Here is a 7,896-nt window from a genome sequence, read left to right as displayed (position 1 = left end):
AGGAAAAAATCTGACAAGTTTGAATTTAATAGGGAATGATGACATGATCTGCTCTTGGGTCCAACAAAAAAGTTAGAAATGCAAGATGGAACAAATATTGCTTCCCTATAGCACACAGGAACAAAATTTGTGTTCATAATTCAAGTCATCAGTGAGATGTGATTGCCAAAAAAGATAATGAGCTTATGGAGTATATTAATTAAAATATAACACCTCATCAACAGACACTATAATTCTGCACATGATTAGACAGCTCTTACATAAAGTTCAGAGGAGCAGTTTGTGCCTGGCAGCAAGAAGCAGTAAAGCTGGTGCAGAGACAAGTAAACAGGGAGAGAGAAGGGTTCTTGATCAAGGTGTGTGCAAATAGGTCAAAGATGGAGGGAGACAAAGTCAGTACCTTCCCAGTCCCCTTTTCCTGGCCAGCACAACTATCCCACTGAGAGTGCTGGCTATTCAGGGATCATAGGACCCTCTAATTCCTCTTAGGAAAATTGTACTTGGCCAAACAGGAGCCCCTCACGCATTATGTGTGGTAATATGACATGACTTGTTCCAGATCACTCCCCACATCCACCAGTCCCTCAATTCCCCATCCAACCCCAACCCCTGGGACCTACAGACTGGTAGTGGACTCCCTGTGCTAGTCAGTCACACAAAGTCCAGATCCTTACTCCAAGTTGGGCCAGCTTTGTGGTGTAATTCATTTGGGCTCCAGAGGTCTTAAAGTATCAGCTGTGACTTTTCCTTGAATCCTGGACACAGTGCATTCCATCAGTTCGTTGAATAATACAGATAACATAAATAATATAAACAATGCAAAAAAAAGAAGGAGCTGCTAGAGAAAATGGTAGTATCCCAATTATCTTGTCTCCACTAACTCAATGAAAATTTGTCCTTTCTGATACTGTAAACATGCACTGCACTGAGTTCAGGGCAATCTAGCTGCCCATGATGCTCAGCAATTACTGTTCCTGCACCACAATGCCCAGCTTCAGAAGATGACTACTAAACTATTTATAATAAGCCTAAGAATAATAGGTCTTAAAATTCAGATTTATTCTTATATCAGAAATTTACTTCTTGAGGCTGACATTAAACTTATCATCTCCTTCAGTCAAATATTGATTCTTTAAATTTGGTATTTTGCTCAAAAAAGTGCTAATTTGCACATGCACATGCACATATATACATATGTAGACATACAGATAAAAGATATATAAAGGAAACAAAAAAATGTTTAAGCAATACTTTCTGTTACAATGTGCGATGCTCAACAACATTTGCTACTTTATTCTATTGCTCACTTAAATGACCCATTAAACGAATTTTACAACCACTAATAGGCTGAAACCAAAATATTCGAAGGACCCCAGTGTTTCTAAAAACCCCAAGCCCTATTGTCTATTTTAACATATAAAAAATTACACTTGAAATGCTACCTCACATTAAAAATTTTTGGTGGTTCGAGAGACCTGCAGTCCCTGAGTACTTGGTAAAATAAAATGTTTGTGTAGTCCAACTGTCAGCTGAGCCCTGACATTTTCTGGAAATCTAGATTTAATCAGTTTTGATCTCCCTCCCACCCTGACCAACCTACTCCAACCCTTACAAAACCCAAATCCTCCTGCTTAGTCTTTGCAAACTCCTCGATTCTTACTCTCTTAAAGGAGCCTAGGTTTTAGAAGTAGTATGTTCCCCAAATAATCCATTAATGTAAGGTATTTCTAAGAGTGCAATTAATATTTTTAGAGGCATCCTAAAAATGGGTTACTTCACAGCAATGAAATGCTGTCATCATAGGTGGCTTTAATCAATTAACAAATGCAGAATATCTTATTAAAACCACTAGACAATATTCATATTAGGAAAGATTTTGAGAAAAATAAACATCAGAGGGGAAATGATTAGGTATTTCCTTGGCAGAGATACCCATGGCAGACATTTGAGAATGAGAAATGACCAGAAGACATAAAGGTAATTAGGGACATAATAAAAACATGACAACAGGCCATGTGATAAAGTTTAAAAAGAGGAAGTTTTATAAACTACTCAGACTAGAGCAGCATTTTCTGATCTTCCGGTCATTAAATCAAATGGAGAAGATGATGAGTTGGACTTTCAGGAGGTAAAGTGGTCTGATATATTTTTTTAAGGTGTCACCAACAGAATTGCTAATGGTTATAAAAGAAAGGATATGAGTGAAAGATAACTGAATATTTTGGTATGTGCATTCTTTACATGTATGAATACATAGTGTGAAAATTTGTCCTCTTCATCATCAAAAACCATAGTCCTTTTTTAGCCTGGTTCTTTTCTTCCCATTAAGAAAGCCATTTGTATATTTCCCCTGGATAAAGGTAGAGAAAAAGTTCTGTCTGGTGTTCACTTATGTTTCTTTATAGGAAAGATCTTGGAATCTTTACTTCCTCTTCCTAGAAGCTTATCAACAAAGAAATGAACTTTTAAGAAGCTCATACAACAAAATCATTTTCACTCTGCCTCTATCTATACCCCCAGAAATTCTTAATACCCCCATTCAGAACTCTGGTACTGAGTCAATTTATATGTTCATTTAAAGATAGATATTAAACATCTATTTACACTGTGACTGTAGTATACAAAATTAATATTTCTGTAATTATCATTCATCTAGATAGTCCTTTGAAGGAATTATTTAGGTGGCTGATATGGTTTGGCTCTGTGTCTCCACTCAAATCTCATGCTGAACTGTAATACCCAACGTTAGCGGAGGGACCTGGTGGGAAATGATTGGATTATGCAGGAAGGGGAGGTTTCTAATGGTTTAGCACCATCTCCTTAGTGCTGCCTCATGAAAGAGTTCTCTTGAGATCTGGTTGTTCAAAAGTGTATGTGTAGCACTACCCCTTTGCTCACTTACCCCTGTTCAGGCCACGTGAAGTCATGCCTTGCTTTCCCTTCACCTTCCACCATAATTGTAAGTTTCCTGAGGTCTCCCACCCACGCTTCCTGTACAGCCTAGAAAACCATGAGTCAATTACACCTCTTGTCTTCATAAATTACCCAGTTTCAGGTAGTTCTTTAGAGCAGCAACAGAACTAACTACTATGGTGGCAATGTCTTACTCAAACATTATTATCTTTCCTCAAACACTTTTGAAACTTTCCATTGGAACCAGCATTTGGATCCAGTCTGAGTCACATGAAAAAAAAACTGTGATTATTTTTAGCCACATTTATTTTGGAAGCAAAAGAATGTTTTCATTCGATGGACATTTTGAAACATGTACTGTGTGCCTGGAATTGCTCTAAGAGGTAAGGACTCAGCAGCAAACAGTTGCTAAATGAAATATCTTGGATGTGTTTACAAAGTGTTAAAGAAAAAAACAAACATTCACCACCATCAAAAACTTTCAAAAGAATGCAAAAGAATGTGCTACAGACTTAGAATCGGTACTCCCAGAGGTAGTTCCAACCTGTGTAGAAACATGACAATCCCTGAAATGAGTAGACAGCCTCTCCAGACAACTATTCTGCAAAATTATCATCTATTTTAGAGTCATACTAACTATAAGGATTTAATAAAAGTCCCAACCTCTGTACCTATCTTTTATTTCCCTGCCTTTCTGGCAGGCTGATTCCACCATCAATGGAGACTCAGCTGAGGCTCACCTCATCTGTCCTTTCATCCATTTGTCCAGCAAAGATTTATTGTGCCCAGATGTGTGACCCTCAGCACTGGGGATGCAAAACTGAAAAGGACAACTGTCTCCTCACATTACTGTTCATTTAGGTTGGGAAGGAGACAATAATAGATGAAACACAGTAAGGTTAGTGCTGAGATGGGGAACCCCACAGGTGCTGTGGGAGAACAAGAAAGGAGCTAACCCAGGGGAAGTATGCATTAAAAGAAATCTTAGTCCAAGCAGAGAAACTGGTCAGTGTCCTACTGGTTTACCAAATGATGGATGCTTTGGTAAAGGAGAAGGGAGACTGTAATTAACATAACTACAGGATAGATAGAGTAACTGCTGGGAAATTGATAAGCAAGTGATTGGTTTATACTGGTTTCTCCTTCAATAGAGTGTAAGCTGCCCTAGAGGCAAGATCATGTCTGATTCAGTCTTCTGGAGCATGGCCGATGCCTAGCACATTGGGACTAATTAGTGCTAAATAATTGCCTGTTGGAGTGAGAGAACTGTGTCTATACTTAAAAAGATAAAATGAATCATATTTTGCCAAAATAGAAAAAAAATTCAAGTGTAATTCTTAAATAATGTCTAAAAGAAGAGGTCTATTTTTCTGGATTGGGCTGTTTTGGGGTTTTGATAAACAGTCACACCAGCCACCAAGTTCTATTTACTGAAATTATCAAAATTCTGACATGTAAATTCCACATGCTGTGCAGAATTATGTTATATGGTGCTTTCAGTATGAAAAAGGAAGTTAAATGTCTAATTTGAAAGAATAAACCTAGTTGCTGTCCAATATCTATAAATGAATGTGTTTTTTTTATGTTTTAAGTAACCTGATTTTTGTGTATTAGAATAAGGAGTCAGATGCAAGTAAAACATAATATAAGCACTTTCCAATGAATAAGTGACTGTTACAATGATATTTCCAGAGAAGAAGGTCAATACTGCATATGTTATGAACTTTCTTGGAAAAGTAAACAAGCGGCCTTCACCAAATGTCAGACTTCTGAAACCGTGAAATTACTTGGGAGCAGTAATGTTAACCCCAATCGACTTTAGGTATATGGCTAAATCGACTATTTGTTGGTGATTCCTTCTCTAAGGCCACAATGATCAATCTAGGGCTATTGATCTAATCACCCTCTACTGTCACTAAATAATGGAAATCTGCCCTTAGCCAAATGATGAGGCTTGTCACTGGCACTGGCATTTATTTATTAATTAATACATTCATTTATTGAATATTTATTCTATGTGCCAAAATTACAGCTAAATTAACTATGGATGAATTAATTACAGATAAATTGTACATATTCCTTATCCCTAGAAAATGTATGGTCTAGTAGGGGAAGATAAACACAAGGCAATAAAGTGGACAGAAAGCATGGTGTTCACATGAACTGAGGCAGAGAGGAGAGGTTCTGTGGAGGGGTGGTGGTACAGGACAGCTTGGGATAAGAAGCACCTTCTCCTTGGGAATAGGGCAGTGGATCCAAGGAGGGAAGTTCCTCCAGCCAAGGAAGCAATGGGGGCAAAGGTGTGGAAGCCCCTAAGGTGTGAAGTACACTCTCTTGTCACAGTTAAGGTAAGGAGTTCAGGAAACAAAGAGCCCCAGTGAGAGATGCGGCTGAGGCGGGGGACTGGGGAGGATGAAGCAGGTGAGATGGGGCAGAGAAGAGCTTGATGCTTAAAAACTTCAAGAAGATTTCAGGAGAAGCCACTGTGGTACAGCTTGTTACAGTAAAAAGGGGCCTTTTACCTTCCAACCTTCCTTTGAAACACCATCTTATTTTAAAATTTAGCTGTAACAGGATCAGTTTTCTCTCTTAGGTAGATAGAATCATGAATGCAATATTTTGGCCCAGAATGCACAATCTATCTTAGACCAGGAGGAAATATCCTTTTAATTTTAGCAAAAAGAAATGAGATACCTTGAAAAATGTCAGTCTGATAAAGAAAAAAAGAAAGGAGATGGAAATCACCCAGATTAAAAGAGCTAAACAGACATGAAAAGAAAAGGAAAGGAAGGGGAAAGGCACTAAGGATCACTATTGGGTGAAAGGAAAAATTGACATATGTGCAATCAACCAGAGAAATTACTGTGTCAGTGTTATAGCAGTGAATTTACTGAGGTTGTTAACTCTAGTGTGGTTTTATAAAAGACTATCCCTATTTTTAGAAAATGCACATTGAAATATTTGGGTGACAAGCCATGGTATAACTTATACTCAAATGGTTCAAAACTACTGTGTGTGTGTGTAAGTGTATTTATATGTGTGTGTATGTACACACACATGTATATATAGACAGAGAAAGAAAGAATAAGAAAGCAAAGGGAAAAAAATTTAACAAGAGTTCCACATGGTTTATTGTTTTTTTCAGATTGTTTCTCTCTGTCACCCAGGCTGGAGTGCAGTTGCACAATCTCAACTCACTGCAACATCTACCTACCAGGTTCAAGGTACTCTCCTGGCTTAGCCTCCTGAGTCACTGAGATTACAGGCGCCTGCTGCCATGCCTGGCTAATTTTTGTATTTTTAGTAGAGACAGGGTTTCCCCATGTTGGCCAGGCTGGTCTCAAACTCCTAACCTCAAGTGATCTGCCTGCCTCAGCCTCCCAAAGTGCTGGGCATACAGGCATTAGCCACTGTGCCCAGCCCACATGGGTTTTTTATATATTTTTTTACTACTTATATGTCTGGGAATTAAAATTATGTCTTTAAAAATTAAAGATAGCAAAATTAAATGTGTGTATCTGTTCCTTCTTAAGTCTCTGTCCTTCCCTCTTTTTCTTCCTCCTCCCTCCTTTCTGGATCTGGAGCTGGAGAGCCATGTGGAAGTAGAGCGCATCTTTCCTTCATGAGGTAGGTAAGGTGCACAAAGAACACACTGTTGTGTTCAGCCACTGAGCTTTGAGTGATGCATAACCTTGCTTATCTTGCCTCATATACTTCAATATATTTTTCACCACATTGGTAAATAGGCAAAAGTCTGTTCATACAAAGTGTAAGGCTGTGGAGAAAATGATGCGTGATTTTCCACCTTTAGACACTTTTTCCACAAATATATATGTATGAAATGAGGTTATTTGTTGCCGCATTGTTTCTAATAGGAAAAATTGGAAATAACCTAAGTATCTGTCAACAGAAAATTGGTGATTGGTTATTTAGATATATAATGTATTTACAAAGTGGGATATCACACAACTACAGAAAAAGAATGAGGAAATTTATATGGAGTTGTAATGCTATCTAAGATACATCAATAGGTAAAAAAAAAAAAGCAAAGTGGAGAAATTTGTTTAGGAAGAGAAAAGGAACCTTTGTACATATGTGTGCATGCATATGTGTGTGTATATACATGCACTTGATTTGAGCAATGCAGTTTTGAACTACACAGGTCCACTTATATTTTCTTCTGCCTTTACCACCCTGAGACACAAAGACCAACCCCTACTCTTCCTCCTCCACTTTAGCCTACTCAGTGTGAAGACATGAGGATGAAGACTTTCATGATGATTTACCTCGACTTAATATGTAGTAAATGTATTTTCTCTTTCTTATAATTTTCTAAATAATATTTTATTTTCTCCAGCTTACTTACTGTAAGAATACAGTACATAATACATATAACATAAGATATATGTTAATTGACTGTTTATGTTATTGGTAAGGCTTAGTCAACAATATGAGTTCTTAAATTTTGAGCAGTCAAAAGTTATGTGCAGATTTTCACACACACACACACACACACACACACACATACACACACTTGAATTATAAATTCTAAGATAGCACTCAAGGTCCCCACATCCTGGTGGATACACTCAACTGCCCTCCTCTTCAATGTGGATAGAACATGGGACTGTTCTAGCTAATAGAAAATAACAAAGATGAAGAGAATTTCCAGGATTAATTAAGGTTCCAAGTCAACCGATTTTGTGTCTCACCATTAAGCACAATGTCAGCTGCTGGTTTATTGGAGATGTTGTTTACCAAGTTGAGGCAGTTTCTCTACAAGCCTAGTGTGTTGGGAGGTTTAAATACAAATGGTTGTCTGATATTTTCAAATGCATTTTCTGTATTGATTGATATAATCACATGATTTCTTTCTTGAAGATTTTGATGTTTGGTAATGGATTGCATTACAAACATTTTAGAATGTTGAATCAGCTTTCATATCTGGCATAAACCTTCGTTGTTTATGGTGTATTTTCTTCT

The sequence above is a fragment of the Callithrix jacchus genome, chromosome 14 (assembly GCF_049354715.1).
Source record: "Callithrix jacchus isolate 240 chromosome 14, calJac240_pri, whole genome shotgun sequence".
NCBI classification, from domain to species: Eukaryota; Metazoa; Chordata; class Mammalia; order Primates; family Cebidae; genus Callithrix; species Callithrix jacchus.
This window is presented reverse-complemented; position numbering follows the sequence as displayed.